This window comes from Rhyacophila brunnea, unplaced genomic scaffold, assembly GCF_057557595.1.
Source record: "Rhyacophila brunnea isolate RB1 unplaced genomic scaffold, BYU_Rbru_1.0 scaffold_5, whole genome shotgun sequence".
Lineage (NCBI taxonomy): Eukaryota > Metazoa > Arthropoda > Insecta > Trichoptera > Rhyacophilidae > Rhyacophila > Rhyacophila brunnea.
The window spans coordinates 3,501,606-3,526,275 of NW_028233170.1; the positions used below are offsets into that span (position 1 = coordinate 3,501,606).

A 24,670-nucleotide genomic window follows, 5' to 3' on the forward strand; every position below is an offset into this window, starting at 1 on the left:
TTGGCGAACCTGCCAGGAAAAAAGATGAACTACATTGCGTAGATCATGTTTGACGTTTACCAGTTTTCACAATCAGTCAAATAGCAGCATAACATGAGAACAAGCCCCTCGTTTACGCTTAAAAAATGAGATGTGCGAGACAGTCAGAACTTTTAGTGGGCTCGCACATCAGAACTCGCCGCACGCGTCTTACGACGAATTCGTCGATGTGACGTCATCGTAAACCAAGAAACAAACGTTATCAAATGGAGCTTCGCAGATTGGCCGATGCAACTGCGACTTTGCGACCCTGCGACATGCCTCGAGTTGCATTGGCCAAAGCCTGCATCTTGAAAAATGTCGATTCCGCGCATGCGCACAGCCTGCGGCCATCGGCCATTTCTGTCTCTGTCTCTGTCTACACTGTCATTGCTCGCTCATCGCTGGTCACCGCGTTTGACGTTTGTTCATACAATCAACACAATAAAAATGGCAGACGAGAGACTTCTCCTTTTTCGCGTTTGACGTTTGCCGCTAGGCATATGTGCGAGGTTGTAGCATGCAACATTCGCCGGCAGTCTCAGAAGTTTTGATTTATGGCCGTCAGGCACACAAGGCGAGTTGTGATGTGCGAGCCGGCTTAAGTGTAAACAGTTATTATCGCGATATTAGTGCCAGTAAATTCATGCACGCGTACAGACGCTATAAGCTATAAGGCTATAGTAGTGTGAATCAATTTGAACGAAGAACGTGTGTATTGAATACAATTATTTGAATTTTAACAATATATTATAAGTAAGTGATATTTCAAACAAAAAATATGTCACTCTAATTATTTATTATGCTAACTGAACATGATTTTATGAAGAAGGTATTCATAATATTATTCTATTGACGGAATTTGAAAACAAGGACAAATTACACAATATACTGAGCGAGCTAAGATCCTGTTTCTGCGGCTTTTATACGTTGTGTAAATGTATATTGTATGTTTGAGCATATATGAGTACCTTGGTATCAAAGTGGGACATAAGCCATTTACAAAATTTTACAGGAGACTGGAAAACATGTGTGAAAAGTGACCGTTTTTCATATAACATACCAACTTTAAACTCAAAAATCTTTATGAAAACTACCGTTTTTGATACTTTTAGTGGATTTTTTGAAAAGAGCATCACTTGCACTACCATAATCAATTAAAACATGAATTTAGTGGAAGGTGGCGTATGTCCCACTTTGATACCAAGGTACTCATATATATATATAATAAATGAAAGCGGTACCTAACCACTAGTTTATACTCAAATACTAGCGATTGTCAATGACCGTGTGAAATACAGAAGGGAAAAATTGCACAGATATACGAATTTAAGATTCGACCCGCGCGCTTCACATCATATTGGGGATCAAGATGAAATTATACTAAACTGATACTAACAATGTAGTAAATAAGTTGCAAGTCTCATAAGCATCTTAGTTCAGTAGTTTTTGAGCTGTAATCGAAAAACGAGCAGACACACATATTACAATGTTATTAATAATGAGCTGAAGTACCCGATTTTGTTAGGTGGTGATTTTATATTGTTTCTAGCTTTTTTAAATTATCTTTAAAAATACATCGGCGATCTTCACTTCTACGAAAAAAAATGATAATGAGGAATCTATTAATTATTGCCGAAAATTTCACATCGATAGCATCATTAATTTTAAAAGTTAGTTGACAAAATCAAGAATATTTGTTTTCTCGATAATTCGAGATTTGTTTTATGATTTCTCAATAATTCTCGAGATTCCCGAAAAGTCGTCATTATTTCGAAATCAAGTCAATCAATCAGTCCTTGCCAAAGTTTTTATTTTTACTATTTTTAGATCTTTCTAGAATGAATGTCGACAGGTTATTTTTTCAGTTAAGAAATTCCATTTTGTTGTTTATAAATTCCGGTTTCAGTCGGCAGCTTAGCCTAGTGATAATTATTTTTCGATTTCTCGAGAAATGAGAATTCTCTAAATTTCGGAAAATTTATTTCTCGTGACACGAAACTGGTCTTTTCTGATTGTTTCTCTAGAATGCTAGAATACGACATTCACAAAGTATTTTTTTGTAATAAATTACTTTTATGTTTTTGTTTGTCATGAAAACCATTTGAGAGACAATATTTTTAGTGCATTGCGTTATTTATATGAGGTATCAATACGTATGGCAAAACATCGCCTTAATAGTCTGTTTAATTTTTACTTACAGACCCATTTTAAAGAATAAATATTACTTTAATTACTTTTTATGCAAAAACTGACTAACACTTTTTATATTCAAAAAAAAACTACTGCAAAACGTGCTTTCAATTTAGAGTTGTAGCTGTGTAGTGAATGGCGATGGTTGGTGCAAAAATATACATCGTTGCTACTTACAATTTGATCAACTATTTTGACCCCCTATGAACCTATAAATTTACCACATTAATTACCACGTATTGACATTTATTAGGTCGTCAAATATGGAAGAAAATATATTTTTCAAACAGATAGGTACTCATTTCTCTTACTCTTACATAATTAAAAAAATAAGTCAAAATTACGTATTTGTTTGATTTAATTTTCTAACTTGGCCCCATCTCACATCTACAAATTATAATAAATACAAAATTTGTTAAAATTACCGTTCCTGTCAATTCTAATTTTGAATTTTCACGACAGAAAAAGTTTGCATATTTTGGATTCGATTTTAATTTTGATGTTCTTTTAGTTGTTAAATTTTTGTTCTGATATGTTGTATGCATAGATAAAGATATTTTCATATTGAAAGACGTAACCATTATTGTTTTGTTAAGATGACATGATTATCTTCCAACTGCTTTTCTACAAGGCATGCTCGTTTTTCACTCCCTTGACTCTCGTAGGTCACTTCTGCTCTTGAGACGTTTTTGTCTACTATCACGAGGAGCGGTTTTAAATCCTGACGTCCCTAAGAATTTGAAGTTATATGCACGTCAATTACATATTATATGGTCGCAGCCATGATATCTTCTGGATTAGAACCAAGAACTATTACCTCGTACATGGCTTATCTAGCACCATTAGCGAGGGGTGCAAGACTAATCAATGCGCTCCCCAAAGACATAAATTTTCAGCGATGTGCTATGTATTTTGTTTTTGAAATTTTATTTTATTGTCGACTATTATTTATGTTTTTTTATCTCTTCTGTGAGTAATGAATGTTCACTAAATACTTTCTTTAAACTTGTGATTATAACCAATTATTTTTAAATGTCTTTTTCATACTGTGAACTTTTGAAGTAAGATTTGTTTAATACTTAATATTTTTTTTTAAATAAATAAATAAAATTAAATATTTATTTTATGAAATACCTTAACTATTTTTTTATTTAATGAATTTCGAGAGATCCTGACACCAGCTTGTAGTAAGGGTAATTGATAAATACATCTGACTGCCAAAATTAACGTAATTTGTTAAGCGCTTCAAAAATGTAAATTAACTAAATAGTTAATTTCTTCGTAATTAGATAGGATGCATATCACTTTGTTGGTAGGGCACAATGAATCCAATCCAGTAAAAGTAGGTCCAGTGTCTTAGTATAAGTCCTATTTTTTTCTTCAAAAAGATTGTTTCTAGTACCTAGTTATATATTTATCTGAGGTGTTTTAAAATTATGTATATTTTGTATTTTAATTATAATTCCACAAATCCAAAAAAACAGATTAATTATAAATGCAAATGTTTGTCGCTATAATAGATAGACTATGATTTTCGAAAAGAAAATATTGTATTCTTACATTATAATAATTACTGTAAGGCGCCTTCAAAACCTGCCAAATGACTGAATCAAAGAAGAGTTTAAAAAAAATATTTTCGTATTCTTTGAGGCAGTCACTCAAATAAGCCGGCAGTATTAGCCGGTTTAGAAGGTGTAATAATAATATCTAGTTTCTTCAAGGATTTTCTAAAGATATTATGAAAATAATATTGCTTAGTTTAATAGGAAATAACTAAATTATACTATCCTAAATTTCAGTGTGTTATTAAATTTAATGAACACAAACTTGATTACGCACTGATGCAGTAAATTAAATTTTGTAGCTTTGAATACGGAAATAGTAAGAACATACTTACTATTAAGTATTTCATTAATTTACTATCCAGTATTTAAATAAAATGTAGAAATGTTTGTTTTATGAATCTACAAGGCCAAGAGTAAGGTTTTTTTTTATAATCAATATTGTTTTATTAGTCACCAATAGCATTATCATGTCAAAGAATGTATCGGGGAGTGTTTGGAGTAGTCATTTTACCGCGTTAATATAATATTATATTCAGACGGTTGCGTTTGGATGTGTGATGTCGATGTGATATTATAGGGGTCTCTATTAAGGAAACACGCGTGGGTATTTATATCGCTTTGTATTTTGTAGAATAGCTGGACTAGTTAAAATCGTCACAATTATCTAAGGCGCCCGTAGTTTAATTGGTAAAACATACTGGCGTGAATCCAGGAGATACAAGCTCAAGTCTCGTCGGGTGTCGTATTTTTTTTTTTTACACAAAACGATTTTTTCTAGTGTGTATATGCGTGATATGTTTTCAAATTATGTATAAACAACATACCTTATTAGGTATATGTATATACAGAAAACAATGAATATTTTCACCTCCAATATATCAGATAAGTACTATATTGTAGTTATTAGTATCTCTTATCAATATTTACCAAAAGTAGGCCATCATAGGTTTTATCTATCTTGCTGTTGCTTCTTTATCTATGTTCTTCATTATAATTAAATAGTAAATAAGTCGTTCATATAATAGAACTACGTAGCCAAAAAACATGACGTTTTCAATTAAGATATATGACAGTATTTTAACAAAATACTTGCATGATTGTAATTAACTTTTTGAGGTCTGTTTGATCATTTTATGGATAAAACAAATGCCAAATAATGATGATGAAAGTGATGAAACCTTATTTGACTTATTTATATTGCAAAAATAAGCATTTCCCTTTTACCAGTAGTTGTAATATTATCAATCTCATACGGTAACCTAACGGAACATCACCGAAACGGACATAATTTATCAGCATCGTTAAAGGAAGGTCAATGACGTATTTGACATTTTTGCTAAGTAGTGTTGTAAAACTATAGAAAATAAACAACTCTCAAACTTAATTAAATGTTTATACAAGCGTATATGTCTATTAGGTAAGAAATAACTGTTTCTCATCTTCATTTAGGTGTATATTTTTTATAATTAAAATTATTTAATAGAAAGAGAGAGTTGGCTAACACTTAACATAAAACTGTAATGTTTGGCCATTGGATTAGGAAAATTAGCTAACAGAAAACAGGTAGACTAGGCATGCATTATTTAGATTTTCAAAAAACCAGTATCATTCATGCAATAATCAATGGGTTTTCCGGTTATATTATTAAAATACGAGATAATATACACAAATGCATTAATAATAATATATGTGGCTTTATTTAAATATAGCTAACTCATAAATCAATCTACACGCATATGTCAATTCAATCATACATACATCCGCAGAGACTGACGATTGACTAAAGAAAATAATATAAGTATTCTTATTTTTTTATAAAGTGAATGGTCATTACGCAAAAAGAAGCTATCACACATTTATATTATGTTGCATCGAAGAGTACTAAGATCGACATAGGCTATTCATATTGCGATAATTTCTTTGACACACCGCATAAAAAGCAATATTTATTTATTTAAAAAAATACACATATTGTGTACATAACAAAACACTGACACTTAAATTAAAAATAACTGTTTAAGATAAAGCCTGTTATAATTACTTAAAAAAAAAAGAAGGAAACAAAGGTTAATATCAGAAGAGAGTGGAAAAAATAGTGTTGTCAACTCTGTTCGATAAAAGTATGATATACATATTATGATTGAATAAAATTAGTTATTTGCAAATGAAAAATTACGAGACTATCTTAAATAAAATAAAAACAATTTATATCATAGTTATCGTTTGTTTGTCCTCGACAAACAATCTTTGAGAACAAAACGTAATATATTTCTTTCTTTTTTTTAAATCTGCCATGCAATCAATAAATCCAAAAAAAAAAACCCAAGAGGAATTAATGTGAGAGTTTTCTTATAGAGAAAAATCGAAAAAAAATCTCGGTTTGTTTTAGGAGCATTTTTTTTAAAACTGATGAGTTTATTGTTCAGAAAAATTCGTTTGTATTAAACTCTTAAAGTGTATGAAAAGCGATAGATTCAACGCAAAGCTGCAGAAATATGTATGTGTAGAAAATCCCTATCAGTTATATGCAATAATATTAGCGGAAGGTTCTAGAAATCAATAAGGTTTTTTAGGTATGGCATTAACGTTATATTATATAGTATTAATTTTAAATGCAAGGTTATATGTATTAAACGTTGGCATTTCAAGAGATCGCAAGAAATCCCGATAGTGCCAACGAGTCCCACATGCATTTTTTTGTAAATATTAATATCGCTAATCGTACTAAAATTTAAAACTGATGAATAAATAAATAAGCAAATATTCCTGACACTTTTTTGTGTTTATCGCATATTTATCGCCTTCCGAACCGTTCAATATGCAACAATAAATTTCATTCAATTTAATATGAAGACATTATTATAAATATTTTAATATAGTATGTATAATTTAATTCTAGACCGATTGACAAGAAAATTTATCGGGTCTCTTATGGGTCATTCCTGACTGTTATTTAGCTATAACCGAACTATCAGTGTGTGCCTAGTTTAAAGTTATTTTTTAAAAATTATTAATAACCATGTCCTTGCTTTTTCGTAGAAGGTGGTTGTTAGTAATTTTGAATAATCACAAACGTCCAGGCTTTGAAAAAATCACATAAATATATTGTGTTCTCACCGGGATCGAACCCAGATCTGAAGAATGGAAAGGCCAGCGCCTTACGCACTGCACCACGAGAGCTGCCTTGAACTCAATGAGTGTGGACTATATAATAAATAAGAAAGAGTCATTATTTATGTACAACACAATATTTTCATAAAAATGAGGAATAAAATGAATGAGAACAAAATAATGTGTGCGTACTAATGATTTCAAAGAAAATCCGGTTTTATACATTTATCCTGGATACAGCGGCAAACACATTTTGAAAATATCTAATATACTGGATTATCTGTTACCTAGTTTGGGTTAGTTTAGGTTAGGTTAGGTTTTCCTAACAAATAATCCAGTATTTTTCAAAATGTGTCTGCCGCTGTATCTAGAATAACCGACTAGTACCGAAAATCCTTTATATAAAAATGGAGCCTAAACAATATATTATAAAATAAAGCGAACAAGGATATTAATTTTCAGTGCACACTTTGAAAATAGATTAGTCCGATATATGTTTTGCATATAAAAACCGTAGCCTCTAGGCCGACCTCGGAAGAGATGGTCGGACGCCGTCAGCAGGGATGCAGCGAAGCTGGGTGTGACCGACTGGAAAAGAGAAGCTCTGGACAGAGACGCCTGGAGGATGGTTGTGCAGTCGGCCATGGACCTAAATGGACCTTAGCGCCAGTTTAATCATCATATAAAAACCGTACTTTCATCAAACTTTCTTCATCTATATATATTATATAAGAAGATTCAAAAGTTTCGTGATATTATTTCGTTATATCTCTAAATAGTTAGCTCTTGTAGGATAATTCCTTTTTGTATGAGACCGACAATTTATTATCGTTGATCAAAAAACCAGTTGCGTTGTGGAAAGCCTATTTATATTCTATTTGACATTAGCGAAAAGTCTACTTAAAGTACTCTTATATACAGGTATAACGTATTGGTACTTAATCCATTCGCGGACATACTGAGGATGTGGTACGTAATCAAATATTGCTAACTGCATATTTTATACTAATAATTTGTAAATATTATTTTTAATATATCGTGGAATATTACCAATTTACATTGAAAACGGAAAAGAAACTTAAAAACAGCTAGAATTAACATTGTTTATATTATAACAGCTTTAAATAGAGCAAATAAAGATAACATACCATTACCATAATAATGTAAATAATGAAATCTATTTCTTTATTCTTTAATAATGAATCTAACATTCTTAAGCCTTGTAATATATCAGAGCGTTGGAGCGGAGCCGGAGCACCGAAAATTTGCTCAGGTTTTTTTATTATTAAATTTTCGTCCTAAAATCCAATGAAAATATTATATTTGACACTTTGCAACACTGGAATTATTTGAAATACGGCAACACTGCCGAGTGATAAATGACCTCACTTTTTTATAGAAGAGGCAGATAATAAAAGACAATTTGCTGTCTGAAATTGTCTTCAATATAATTAATAATGAAAAGGACGACTAATAAACCTTATTTCAAAACTACTTATATAAAAAAAATAACATTAACATATTTATACATAAATAATACCTATTATTTTTTATCCGGAGCGGAGCTGGAGCAAGTATTTGGTCCCGGAGCGGAGAAACTCAAAAAAGGGTCTGCTCCAACCCCCTCGTATATATTTCGTATTAAATAAAATAATAACAATAATATCGAAAATGAAAAATTGGCTTGTGACGGTCGTCAATGACAATTGAATTATTAATGTAATTTCTCACCTCAGTCAAATCGTAGTTATAGCTATAATAAATAATTCGCATGAATCATAAACGGATCGATGGCTTGAAAGCTAGAGCATTCACCCGGAAAATTAAAGATATTGGAGCTCTATTCGGTTCAACGTTCAACCATTTTTATGGGATTTTTCTAGGTACTTTCTTTTGAAGTTTTCCAAAATTATGATTTTTTTTTTAATTTCTTCTTCTTAGTGATGCTGATGATTGATGATTCGGCTGTCTGACAGCCATGGTTTGGCTTTATCTCTCTCGGTGGGCAGGATATGTGTCAATAAAACTCGTGGCAGTTTTGATTTGATCCGTCTGTCTGGAGTTATCTCTTCATCGCCTTTATGCTTACTTACTCCATGGTGGCTATGTGAGGGCGATAACTATGTTCAACGAAATTGCTTCGGGTGTTGATATATTCTACCTACGTGAGAATGAGTTTAGGTGGACGTTGTTTTGTAAATTCTTAAAATAGGGTCTGCTTAACTCATCCGGTGTACTTCCTTGTACCTATCTAATTTATCTAATTTATCTACTGATCTATCTCTTTTTTATGTAATAATATTTTATATATCTTTGTTTCTAAATGTCATGTTGTGAACGTCTTAAACTTATAATTTGTAATGTCCACAATATAAAAAAAAAAAAAAAAAATTGAAATTGAATTGAAATTTAAAAAATTAAACTTCAGCGAAAGCGAACCGAGGAGGGTCTGTGTCGAATCTGGAGTTTGCTTATTACGGAATCCTCGGTTCGTTTGACTCTTGAATGCATCTAGCGCCTGTCATTCTCTCGGCATTACCATTCAAGTCTCGGAGGCGTATACAATTTATTTTCACATTCTTATAATATGTCGGTTCCAATTATGTGTTCCATGGTCGGTACGTAGAATTCGTTTTAACTATAATAGTAAACTGCTTTCCCCGATAAATGGTAGCAAAATAATTATTTTTATAATGTCAGAGGTACCTATTGCATTACTTATTTGACTACGCAGTTAATTACCGACTAGGTATAATGAAAGTATTTTTTACAAAGAATATTAAAAAATACATATTGTTCATAATGGGTAGGTACACAATATTACATGTTAGTTTCAGCTGTGTGGTACATATTATTATAATGTATACTTGCATAAGCGATACTGCAAGGTTGTATCAACTCTGCAGCATCATTGCAAAAACTATTTGATGATTTGAGGTACCCACTAAAAATTTAATCATTGTAAAATAAAGCATGTAATTAAATATCTGGTTCCATTATTCATTTTAAATAGGATTTAATACATTTTGATAACAACGAAATAGGACCATTAGAATGCACTAAATCATAATATTGTATCCTATATGCCACTATTTTTTTTGACAAACCAAAAAACTCGGATGCAAGGAAATAAATAAAAATTAGAATGAAAGAAATAACCTATATATTGTACATCTTCACATACGCTTCGTAGCAACTTTTAAGCCCGACCAACGAAAATCCACCCTTTGACAGCTGGATGGCTCGACTATTCAACATCATCCTACATCAGGGCTCTAAATAGACTGGAACGCACCGGAGCGCCGTTCCTGTTCGTGACATTCTAAAAGATACCGTTCCGGCTCGTGGATTTTTTGAAAATTGCGTTCCGTCTCATGTTATTGAGATAATATTGCATGTAGATAGGTATGTAGTTTTTAAAGTTGTAAGAACTGATTCGTGGGAAAAAATTCTTTGAAGATAAGAGCCGAATTCTAAGAAAATTGACGAAAAATAAGTGATTTTGCAAAAATTAGTAGTGTACCCATTTAAAAAAAAACTACATTTTAATGTTGTATTGGGGGGGGGGGTAATGTGTATTAGCGCAAAGCCCCTTCAAATATTTAACATAATTTGATATTTTTGAATGATTATTCAGCGCTCCGGTTCGTAAGATTTTCTATTTCGAGCACTGTCCTACATAATTCGGCCGAATTATATCATCAGATACGTCTATCTATAGACATCACAATATCAATCAAATTGAGACAACGGAATCGGAATGTCTGGAGGCTTATAAACACGTGCTATATAAAGTCAACGCAACGGCGCGTAATTTAAACATGTCACAATGAAATGTATATTTTGGCTGTTGTATTTTTTAGTTCCTAATTTAAAATTTGAAGGTTTTACTAGTGGTGTTGTCATTTTATAGCGCAGTGTTCCATGACGCTGTGTTCATAAATGCGGGCCAATTAAGTGCCTATCTATCTTTGTGATGTATTTCTCAATAATTATATTGATTGATAATTACTTTATTATAACTTGTTACTTTTTTCTCATTTAATAAAATGAAATGTTTGAATATAAACATAATATATTGCGAAGTTCCCCCACTCTCGGTTGTAATGAAATGCATTTCAATGCCTATCGCCTAATAAAATGCTACCAAAGCGTTCCTCGCCAGTCGCCATTCTTGTTGGTTTAGCGTGGTCAGTGTTCAATACAAACTGGCCGCGTCGGTCGCCTGTGTCGTACGGTGTGCTCATTTCCAAACAAAAGAAAAATCATATAAAACTTCACACACTCTCAGTTTCTACGCCCAAAAACAACAACAAAGCAATCACACACAATAATCATTTTCGCAATCAAAACTTTTCAAGTGTAGCAACATTGAATATCTCAATTGTGATCAGTTTGTTCCAAATTCGAAACAGTTTTTGACAGATTCGAGTGAAGCATTCTTGCCTTATACAAGGTAAATTTATTAATATTTCCTTTAAATAATCTATACTTTTATTTTAAAACATTTCTGTATTTCTGTTAGTATAATATATAGTTAAATATTTAAACATGTATTATAGGCCAAGATGAGACCATAATATTGTTATTAATCATACTAACAAAATAACATTCAATGATACACAAAGTATTCGGCTCTCATTCATTTTTGAAACAAGTTTTTATGCAACTGTCACTGGACTCTATATTGTATTACTTACTTAAAATGTTCCAATTTTGAAATTCTCAGTATCGAATTGACATTTCATAATATAAATTTATAGTTTAAAACTACTTATAGTTTTTCTATTCATTTTATACAAAAAATATTTATACGATAGAATAGGATGACATACTATTAAAATGCCTGACATTATTTGATAACAAAAAGTTTTATCATTTTTAGTAAACAAATAATAACACTATTACAAAAAAACTTATTATAAAAATATTACAAAATAAAGATGGTGGCTATCATTTTTATCAGTCGGAGTGGATTGAAAGCTGGATAAAATTCTCCTCTTGCTTGTTCACTTCTCTCGTTTCTTAGATGGTCACTGCCAGATGAAATATTCAATGTATTTAATCAATTCATATATTATTATATATATACTTCCTATATATTAATATTATGACGTATGATTCAATTTTTTTTAGATATTTTCGTATAGCTCCTAACATAATCTATTAACTTGTCTACTGACAAAAAACAGGTTTTTCATAAACATGTTTGTCTACTTGTCTATTTAGTACATGCTCTATTTATTTATATTATTATTAATACTATATTAACGATTTTCTCGTGTGATAATAAATATATATAGATACTGTAAAACAATATTATGTACATATTTATTCAACCAATAATAGTTTGATAACCATTTAAGATATATCCAAGTCAAAATAATATATATTATATTGGGTACCTACCTAGGGCGGCTTTACCTTTGGGGTTAATAGGGACGGTCCCCACTTGAATTTTATTAAAAATAAAACTAGAAAACATCGTTAATGTGTTATAAATAATCATTTATTAACAAAACTAATAACTACACTTATAATATAAAATATACACCAATAGTTTTATAATATTTAATATTTACACGTCCTTATTTTTTTATAATCTTGGGATAATATTATTATTATTGTGGTTATTTTTTTTTTTAATTTTCTATTAAATTTTAAATAATATTCGCACAACCTTTTCTAAAGAAATCTTCTGTTATGATACGTTTCTAAATTGTGAATTATTCTAAATTATGATTCGAGGTGAATTTGAACATCATAGTCATCTTTCGAAGCATTTTTTTGTGATGGAACATAATACAACTATGTGGTAATATTTGCCAGTCAAACTGATTTATATATTATACTTAACTATAAGTAAGCCTCTCTATATTCTGAAAGTTTCAAAGGAAACGTCAAAGTATTTACTTTGGGACCAATGTTTTCAACTGTAATTTACAAAAAATATAGAAATAAGTTTATGGGCAGAAAATAAAAACTAGATTTTTACAAAATAAAATTTCTAGAAACCACCATTTCAAAAAGTAAGTCATAATAATTATAAATATTGTTTCCATGAAACCAAAAATATTAATAAAAAATCATTGTGTATTAACTAAATAATAATTCAGTTAACCAAAAATTAATTGCAGGTACGAAATTTTACCACCATTTAAATATTGTGTGTTACCTTTATTTTATTGTTTAGTTACGCCAGCATCTTGATTATCAAGCAGATATCATCAATACTCCAGTTTTTTTGTAAGAATTTTTGCGGTAGCGAAAGGCGCTAAATCTAACGCAAACATTAGAGCTAGACGCATATTAAATAATTACAAGATAAAAAGAACTTTTCATATACAACGTTTTTAAATTATCTGTGTTGAATCATATAAACTTGACTTGACTAGATTAAACGATCAAAAAAAATGTACTTGATAGAAATAATACTGAAATGTCATTTTGACATTTCATATTGATTTCCATAGTAACGCACGTATATATTAATAATTTAGTTGCTAGGACCCAATAATAGTGGATTGGATTACGGATTTCTTCCGAAATAACTTTTCATACAAAACAGAATTAACTGAAAATGAATTCAATTCTACTTAAAGATGGCTAAAAGTATTTTAAAAATGCATTGGCATCGTGTTCTGATATATTACAAAAGTTTTAAATATCTAGCTTGTCGGGAAGTTAGCTAAACGTCGATTGCAAGATTTGTAGTGGATAAACAACCACCGGACAAATAAGAATACGACCTAATAAAAACGTTGTAAATGCTAGATTTGACGAAAAACGCTACGTTGGCAACGTCATTTGAGACCCATTTACGATAGACGCCGGCGGATGCAAACACTATAATCTTATATTTTATTTATCACATTAGCATGAAACTATTGGGAGGGTAAATAATTGATTTTTAATTATGCTAACTAATATTAAATGTAATATACAAGCTCCAGTTATGAGTTTTCTTTTGAACAGTATCAGTACAATTTAAAAACAATTTCGATATCTTTACTAGCTTATCTATGTTATGTAGTTAAGAAATAATAATATTTACTTCTTATCTCAGTAAACTTGGTAGTGTTTTTGTTATGATTAATATAATTATTATCAATATGTTCTTAATCGCCCTACTTTTATCAACAGCTGTCATTTTTAGATTACTTGTATTACAATAATATGAGTAATTGGTGTTTGTTTGCTTTTGATATCGTGTTTTTGATAATAGTAAACAATATAATGTTAGAATATACATTGATAATACGAGTAATTGTCGTATTATCATTATATGGCAGAATCCATAAATACGCTCGTTTTTGGTTTATAGCATGCCATTATAATCTATAATATATACGAAGGTACTTTCAATCTATTGTACATAATATATTGTTGCATCTGACACAATAATTGCATCTAACAGTAATACGAGTATTTATGTCTGTAAACTGCTTATTTTCGGTTTATGCACGAAATCAAATATGGCTAAAATATTCAAAAATATAAGTTATAGATACAAGCAAAAAGTTGGCTTCAAAAGCTTTTATTAAATCTCACATAATATGGCGTTGGAAATAATATGTCCCATGCATTTTGTAGATATGGACATTAATTGTTAATTAATAGTGTCAAATGTCAGTTGTATGAAAATGATTGGGATTATTGATTTCAATGACGAGTCATAATTTTTTCTACAGAGGAATTCAGGTGACACTTAGTCCGTGTTTTAGATAGATAACATAGTGCTTTTTTTAAAATAACATAGTGCTTTTCTCAAATCGCCAAACATACCTACTGAAAGTTATTTGCTTTAATTTAGCAATGATCACTTTTTTGAATACGAGTATTATAATAATATAATATTCATGTCAATGGTCATCACCATCAGTAGGGGTCGATCCACTGCTAAATGAAGGCCTCGCTTAGCTCCCTCCACTACACTGTGCCTAGTTATTTGCTGCCACATACATCCACCGAAACTTTCACGATTTCGCCTATCTAGCAGATTTTAGGGCATCCTTGTGTGTGTTTAATGCCCTTTAGTTACCACTGTATGACAGTATTTGTTAAGCGGTTATCCGCTCGCCGATCGACATGTCCAGCACATTCCATCTGTTCAGCGACCGCTCTCACATCGCGTGTTCTTCTCTGCTTTCTTATACATCGGTTTATGTTGTGATCTTTACGCATGATGCCTAAAATGCACCTTTCAATTGCGCGTTCCGCTGCTCGTAATTTTTTTTATTTCTCTTACATTAAGAGTCCATATTTCACATGCATATGTGAGCGTTGGTAGCATAAAGTTTGAATACTTTTGAAGATAATATTCAGGCACCCAAATGCACTCCATGCCAATTTGGTTCTGCGAGAAATCTCGTCATACATACCACTGTTAATTCACATTTATTGTCCAAGATAGACGTAGTTGTTGATTTTCTCGATTTGGGTGCCATTGTTGAGGATTACTTTTGGTTCAGCAACGCAGTTGATCGTTACTTTTATCTTTAAACCTGCTTTGCGGCTTTCATTTGCAAGCTCCTGCGCCCTGTTCTGAAGAGATCAACTTCATACATACCATGTTAAGGATATTGATTACTAATTCACTAAAAAAATTATATTTGAATTTTACAAATTTATGACGTTTTTGTTGAATAACTTTTTTATGAATATTTTAAATTTAGTTCCTATTTTATGTCATGTATTCATTATGTTGGGACATTTGTTTATATACCTACATTGATACGAGTATGAATTGTTTACGGACAGATATAATATATAATATATTGGTCTGCACTAGGCTTAGTACTGGTTTCAAAATTAATTACCTGTACATAATAGTTAGCTACCTATACAAATTCCTTAAAGGTCAATTATTGAATGATGTAGTTTTTTATACCCCTTTCGATTTCATATGCCTAACAAAGTGTTGGAAATTCTAGTGACCCAGATATTAAGTTTTGTAAGTAATAAAAACTTTGATGTTCAATTAAATTTATTATCGTTCAATTCAAATGACCGCGTTAGATGTGCTTACGATAGGTACATTCTTTTACTACACAGTTTATGGTTAATATACCACACTTTGTGAATGTTGAGGTATTAAATTATATTGAAGGTTAAATAATAATAAAGTGTCTTCTAGTACGGTAAAAATTTATACCTATTCCTCTGGCTAAGTATTTTTTTATGTATGTACGAAATCTAAACTAATCTTAGTTTCGTATCATTACTTATTTGCATGGATTTTTTCATGTGTTTTCTTATTTTATTACAACGTTTTTATTAGGTCGTATTCTTGTTTGTCCGGTGGTTGTTTATCCAGTACAAATCTTGCAATCGATTTTTAACTAACTGCCCGACTAGCTAGACATTTGAAACTTTTAGGATATATCAGAACACGATGCCAATGCATTCTTTTATTACTTTTAGCCATCTTTAAGTAGAATTGAATTCATTTTCAGTTAATTCTGTTTTGTATGAAAAGTTATTTTGGAAGAAATCCGTAATCCAATCCACTACGAAATTATTAATATATACGTGCGTTACTATGAAAATCAATATGAGTGTCAAAATGACATTTCAGTATCATTTCTATCAAATACAATTTTTTTTTGATCGTTTAAGCTAGTCAAGTCAAGTTTATATTATGATTCAACAGAAAATTTAAAAACTTTGTATATAAAAAGTTCTTTTTATCTTGTAATTATTTGCTTATATTATTAATATATATCAGGGATGGATTAATTCTATGGGCTTTAAGATGATTATTAAAATTTCTAAAACACTGAACATTCTATTGATGATATATCACTCAAAAGAATCGTATAAATAAAACACAATAGGTACATACTACTATTTATCTACTATGTACTTATTTCACATAGGTATGAGGTTTAAAAACATACTACTTATGTATTTTATTTTGCACCAAGAATTTACAGTTACCACAATTAAAGTGGAAAATATATCTTATTAATTCAATCCAAAAATATAATAGCTAAATTTAACTGTATGACTGATCAGTATGATCATTTAATATAATATATCACTCACCCATCAGAAGATGGCCAGCAAAGTAAAGTAGCATGTAGGTGAACAGATTTACGAAATACTACTGCAATGATAAATTACGTAGGCTCATTAACTTCTTTACCATTGGTATGAACTCTGAGTCATTTCATTTATAAGTAGATATTTTAATTAACTATCATATTTTTAATCCCAAATGTGTGTACATACCTGTGAAGAATGTTGTTTATTTTTGTTTTTGATTGTCTAATCCAGAATCTATCTAAATATTATGATACATTTTATAAAAGCCTTAGTTGAAAATGTCCCTCTGACGTGGACGATACCAGTCCTAATCTATTTATTAAAAGTGGAATAAGTACTACAAAAAAAAATCGTTTTAATAGATTAAAACAACAATACGATGCAGTTCCACCATGAATTGACAGTTAACAAAATAAAAAAAATTAAAAGCTATACCGTTTTGTATTTATAAAGCTTTTTAAAGCTTTTCATGAAAATTTAACAATGAACTACGTAACACACATGTAGGGCCGTTATATCGAAAGAAAATGTTCCGAATAAAAAAGGTATCGTAAAAAGTAAAATTGGAACTTATTAAGATTATGACAGTATATTGATCGATATATAAATTAGCAAACAACGAGAAAGAAATATAAAAATAAAAAGCTTTCTATTTTACATCTATATGCTCCATCTGAGGCAAAAAAAAATATTCAAAAAACTACGCTACAAGTAATGAGTCAAAGGTTGTAAATGTTTTAATGTATTGTAATCGCCAGTCAGCATTTAAATATTCCAACTAGTGACGAAGACAAGACAAGTATCCAATAGATCCGATACTGACAAAAAAGTTTCGATACCGGTATTGTATTGGAACAAAAGTATACACATACACAAGTAAACATAAAGATATGAATTTAAATATTTACTTCCAACAGTAGTGTGTATTTTAAACTATCGCTAAAATAACTGTATACACGTAAAAGTATTGACTGTCTCACCAATCTCATTCTTCAAGAGTAAGCGAGACGCGATATTGTCACTGTATGGTACCATTTTACAGCTCGCGAAAATCGTTTAACCTCAAAATGAGTCTGCGCTGTGTACTTCGTTTTTTTCGGCAGGTTTTCCACTATCGTTCTACTGCGCAGGCGAAGATATCGAACAAATCCCGACTGTCACGTGAAAATTCAGATGCTTACGAACTTTTTTGATTCATGCATGCAATCTTGCAACTTGCATGATAATACATATTTACACGTGTATTTTCTTATGGTCGCGATAATACGTACTGACAGTAGTAAATCCATGCAGTGTAAACAGGGTATTATGTATGGTGCAAAATACTCTGGTATAAAAATTAGCTGTGTACATAACATAACATTCATTACAGACTATATTTATCAGGGAATAATGGGAACTGAAATACACAACGGGTAAGGCGATAGCAGGTAACCGACGCGAGTAAGGATGAACCCGGGTTAAACTTACACACGTGTCTAGAATACGTTTAACGTCGAATACTGAAAACTGCTCTCGGTTTATGCATTTACGCTCATTTAATGTTGGTGTATTACACACACTCTTGCACGTGCATAATGCGTGCTTCATTTTCGTAGGACACTCACACATTTAAAAGCCTGCTTCACCATGCGGCGTATTGAATATAGCATATTGGTATTCTATTTATTATCTGTTCTGTGATATTTATATTAGTTTACACTAAATATACGTATTATTTATTACACATAATATATTATTTTCCTTGTTGGTTTCAGGAAAACTTCTATTATCCTGCACTAAGATGTTATCTTACCTAACCGCAATTTTCATAAATCGCGAATTTCTAGCAATCAATATTTTATTATTATCTTGTTTTGTTTTTTCCTCACAATTGTGAAGTTACTGGCAATAAGTTTGATATGTTGCTAAGTACATTGTACTTATTGTCTTTTGAATTCTGGGTAATATGGCATGTATCTACTATCCAGAAGGTTCTATTTTTGAATTCTCGACAGTAACTGTGTGACCTGCGTAGGATATTATGGGCCCATTTTAGAAGACAATAATGGCGTACTTGACATAAGCTGGAGGTCTACAACCTCTTCCAAGAAGAATGTATAGTAGTTTGACTTCAAGTAGATAGTGAGAATGGATAGTTCTCAGCCACTGAGAATGGTGTCAACAAAAATGCTAGAGAACTACACTTGGTAGACACTTGGAGGAAACTGGCCCATGATAGGGGATGAAGGAGGAGGTTCTTGAAGAAGGCTAGGACCCGCCCTGTGTTGTTCTAATAATAATAATAATACCAATAATAATAATAATAATAATAATAATAATAATAATAATGAGGTGGATGACCAATTCTCAGCTCTCTCCTTGTTATATTTTCTTCAAAACTATGCCTGTGGCAGATATTATGATATGTGGCAGGTATGTTTGATTCACGATTATCATTTCGCTCGCACATCACTTCTACGGCATTGCGTGCCAGCAAGCTTCTAGGATTCGTCATGAGACAAGCCAAGTCATTCAAGAATCCAACTGTTTTACGTACACTCTATGTGTCGTTAGTACGGAGTATTCTTGAGTATGGCTCCATCATCTGGAGTCCTTATGAGGTTTCCTATAAGCTTGTTTTAGAGCATGTTCAGAAAAAAATTCTTCGCCATCTCTATTTTAAAGTTAATAATTATTTTCCTTTTGACACCTTCTCAAACGAGTCTTTTCCGACTAACTCTCTTCAAGGCATGCTCGCCTTTCATTCTCTTGAAGCTCGTAGGTCACTTCTGCTCTTAAAGCATTTCTCCCTGCTCTCACGTGGTATCATTTTCAATCCCGATATTCTAGAAAATTTAATTTTTTACGCACCCGTCAATTACATGCGTGGTCGCAGCCATGACCTATTTTGGGTGAAAGCTGTTTCCTCATGTCAGGCTCACCAGGCACCAATAGCGAGGGCTATGCGACTGTTCAATGCACTCCCTAGAGATGTAGATATTTTTGGCGATCCATTATATATTCTGTTTTTTAAATTCTATTTTATTGTTTAATTTGTATTTTTTGAATTATTGTTGTTTTTTTTATTTTATTTCTTTTCTATAAAACTATTTTTGCTTTGTTTTTTTTTTCTCCACCTTGTTTTCTCTCTAACTGATTACTTATAATTTGTATTCTAAATGTCATGTTGTAAACGTCCTGAATTAATATTTTTTTATATACTCAACGTGTCTTTTTCAAATAAACAAATAAATAAATACTAGCTGAGCCAGCTGGCTCTCGCCAGTCTGTCTCGCTAGGTCTTGCAGACGGCTTGGCGGTGTTGGATTTTATTAAAATTGTGAAGTATGCATAGATGGCGCCATAGTTTTCTCTTCGGGATGGGCTTTTTATTCACGTCAGACAGTTTAACATTTCGCTGATAGTAGTAGAATGAGGTTGCGGAATCCTTCATCCAGCAGTGGATTGATCCTAGTTGATGATGATGATGATAACGATATGAGTATGTAGACAAATATAATATCACCAATTTTGATAAATACAGCAATTCAAATGACAGATAGGAGTAGAATATGGATAGGGAGGCCTTTATCCAGCAGTGGATTGGATCAGGTCGATGGTGACGATAACGATATTAATATGTAGATAAGTATAATATCACCGATTTTGATAAATACAGCAATTCAAATGACAGAAAGGAATAGAATCAGGCTAGGGAACTCTTCATCCAGCAGTGAATTGATCCTAGTTGATGATGATGATGATAACGATATGAATATGTAGATAAATATAATTTCACCGATTTCGATAAATACAGCAATTCAAAAGACAGAAAGGAGTAGAATCAGGCTAGGGAGGCCTTTATCCAGCAGTGGATTGGTTCAGGTCGATGACGATAATGACAATATGAATATGTAGATAAATATAATATCACCGATTTTGATAAATACAGCAATTAAAATGCAGAAAGGAATAGAATCAGGCTAGAGGATCCTTAATCCAGCAGTGGATTGGTTCAGGTCGATGTCGATAAGGATGATATAAATAGGTATAGTATCACAAATTCGTTTAACTGCTAGTAGTAGAATCAGGTTGCGGAACCCTTCATCTAGCAGTGGGTTGATCTTTGTTGATGATGATGATGATGATAACGATACGAATATGTAGATAAATATAATATCTCCGATTTTGATAAATACAGCAATTCAAATGACAGAAAGGAGTAGAATCAGGGTAGGGAGGCCTTTATCCAGCAGTGAATTGGTTCAGGTCGATAATTATGATGACGATATGAATATGAGGATAAATATAATATCACCGATTTTGATAAATACAGGAATTCAAATGACAGAAAGGAATAGAATCAGGCTAGGGAGGCCTTTATCCAGCAGTGGATTGATTCTGGTTGATAATGATTTAAATAATATATATAACACCAATTATTGTTGAATACCTTTTAAATATTTTTGGAATATATGAGCTAATTGAATGTATATAAGTTTCATTGGTTTAAAAAATTATCATTTAACAGCTATAAAAAAATGTTACGTTATCAAATTTTGAAATAATATTCTATGGTATCCAGTGTTGCCATGTCTACTGTAATTTCAGTAGATCAACTGATATTTTTTTTCGAAATTCAAGAAATCTACTGACATTTGTGTTTCTCCATAATTGTAAATTAACTGATGATTCTTTTAATAAAAAACTTGAAATGATTTAGGCATGACCTTTTTTGATGTTATACACTTCTAAATTGACATAAAAAGCATTGTAACTCTACCCAAGAGCGCCATTTTACCCATTAATATCATCATTGCTTACAATAAATTAATATAATTAGTTATTGTTATTCTTATTAGTTTTAAATCATATCTAATAAACCACATTTTTCAAAATCTACTGATATTGTATGAAATCTACTGATTTTTTTGTCAAAATCTACTGAAATTTTAAATTTTGACTTGGCAACACTGGGTTGATCGCATAGTCAGTGTTGCCATATCTACTGGAATTTCATTAGATCTACTGAATTTTTTGTCAGGAAAAGAAGCAATTATGATATTTGTGATGAACAAAAGTCACTTTTTACATGATTTTTTAAAAAACACTTGTAAGATTGTGTCAATATGCACGCTTTCACCAAACACAATCGTTGAATTTTATACATTTTTGTCAATCTACTGATATTTTGAAGAAAAAATCAAAAAATCTACTGAACTTTGAAAATTTTAGTTGGCAACACTGGTTGATACCTTTTAAATATTTTTGGTTTATATAATGAGCTAATTAAATGTATATAAGTTTGATTGGTTCAAAAAAAATCATTCAACAGCCGTACAAAAAAAAAGTGACATTAAATTTGGAAATATTATTCCTTGGTTATGTTAAAACGCCGATATTTCGTGCGTCCGCGTTTCAATGAAATGATCAGTCTTAATCGGAATTCGTATAAATGTTATTGTTTATTTGAATAATTATAGTTATCTACGGGTACTTGTTATAAATGTGAGTTATTATATAGTGCTGTGCATTTTTAAATCATTATGAGACGTAAAAAATATCACCTGTCGTTTTTTACATGAACAACAAATGACGGATGGTACCTAGTTTTTAAAAGTGATTTTTTTGTGACTGTGTTAAGTTTTACAAAATTGTGCTCACTTCAAATTGTAGTTACTCGAATGCATCTGATAAGTAAATATGTGGTGAGTCAATTGAAATACCGTAATTTAGTATACATAGCGTGATAAATACGCGCAGTGTCAAAAGACTTCCTTTCCGTCAGAGGTGTAGAAACTTAACTAAAACAAAGAACTTAATTCATAAAAATTTAAATAAATCAGTTCTAATATGTTTATCTGTTAATCTTATTATGATTAGTTTGTGAAAATTGATTGTATATATCGGTTAAAACGCATTTTAAATTTAAATCGGCCATCTTTGGTTAGTCGGTTTGAGTGTTGCAAACGTTGTGAAAAAATAAATTCCCGACATAATCAGTTGTCAATAAAGTGGCGTGTCGCTGGAAAATGTATCGGGAAATGAATAAAAATCACCGACTTCGGGTGGAATTTCGTCAAACGGCTGTCAACTATGGTTTACCGATATTTCACGATCCGAGAGCCGATTTTTCATTTAAACCTATTGGACATGACGAATAAGGCACACAATCGCTCGCAAAAACGGGCAAAGCTGTAGGATAATAATATATAGGAGATTACCTACCAGTAGCATTACATTTATTTTTTGTTACATTTTCCCCAATTGACGTCCAGATTTGCCATGTCGTTTGTTTCAGAGCTTGGGACTTGATTGTTACGACTTGCAAAATTATAACGCTTTCAACGAGGTATTGTGAATTTAATAAGTAACACTATTATTTCACTATCAGAGCATCTTACATTACAACATTCGATTGCATATGTTGTTATAATATTCTAAGATTTGCGTTCACTTTCGTTATTTTATACTATGCAATACAACATAGGTCATGTACTATACCAGTGATTTTCAAAGTGTGTGCCGTGATTAATTTTTAGAGGCGGCACAATTTTTTATGTTATTTTTTTTAACGATCGCAATGATAATATTCATATTTCTCAGTGGCTGTTCTCTCGTAAAAAAACAAAACCCAATTAATAATTTGAAAAAAACCGCATCGAAGTATCTAAACACACACTAAATGTAGTAGGTATTATTGCAGTGTTTTACTAACTAGTGAAAGTGGATTTTTTTAAACTTGGCCATTAATAAATTGGTTTTTTTCTCACGATATAATTGATTGTTTTTGTTCAAAATAACTATTTCAGCTTAATAATACTTTCATGAAGATCATTTGGAGAAGTTTACACGGTTTTTAGTATCATTCATTGCTCAATCTCCACTTAAATTTACATCGACTGAAATTAAAAACAAAATTAGTCGATAAGGATAAATAAAATTGTTGAATAATAGATTCACTCATACTACTTATCAATATTTTTTTTATTAAAAAATCTTGAAAGGCGCCGCGAATCAAATAGTTTTAAAACCATTGATTTATACGCAGTTAAATGCATAGTATGCAACTGTATCGTGGTTAGTACCTACCTATTTAAAATTAATATAATAATTATGTCAGTAAGTTTTTTCTACATTTAACACACTGGCAATTTACTACAGTGTTGTATTATTTATAACTTTATCGATTGTACTCGTACATTAATATGGATCGTAAAAATTAATTCCTAATACTATGAATATTTAGGCTATTTGATGCGGTATTAAATTTAATGATTTTACGATCCAGTTACAATAACGTGTTATAAAAACGGAAGTTTCATTAGAAAGAACAAGAAATATCAGTATGCAAATATTACAGTGAGTTTTGTCAGTTATGTTATCACACACACGTACTTGTCAAACGCACTAAAATATTTTGGATTAGGTAATACTAGGAGTGTTCATGGATTATTTTATTCATTCACTCGTATTGCTACAAATAAATTGGCACTAAAAATGAATCTTGCCGTTGGCCTTCTCCAGGAAAAGTTCTTTTCGTTCCCTTCACTTAAGATAATCTTTCTATACTGTTCAGCGACTCCAAGCTAGGTATTCCAGCCTTATTTTTTCCTTCCGGTATATAAAAAAAGCCTCTTGTGTGGTTGAAAAGGCTCTCTATACTAGTCAGGCCGTGACATGAAACTGTAAACTTTAATTTTTTTTGTGATTTTACCGAGGATTTGACTGCGACTCGCTGTCATATCGCCTCT

At 31.2% G+C, this 24,670-nt stretch overlaps 1 protein-coding gene across 2 annotated transcripts in view; it reads left to right on the top strand.

Moving 5' to 3' along the window:
- The first annotated feature begins 11,051 nt into the window (after nt 1-11,051).
- The window catches only part of LOC147065912 (alpha-tocopherol transfer protein-like), a 73,509-nt gene continuing 59,890 nt past the window's right edge, over nt 11,052-24,670 (top strand). For both annotated transcript variants that reach the window (XM_085955934.1, XM_085955933.1), the window contains exon 1: nt 11,052-11,343. The gene's annotated coding sequence lies outside the window, so the exon portion shown is untranslated. The remainder of the gene's footprint in view (nt 11,344-24,670) is intronic.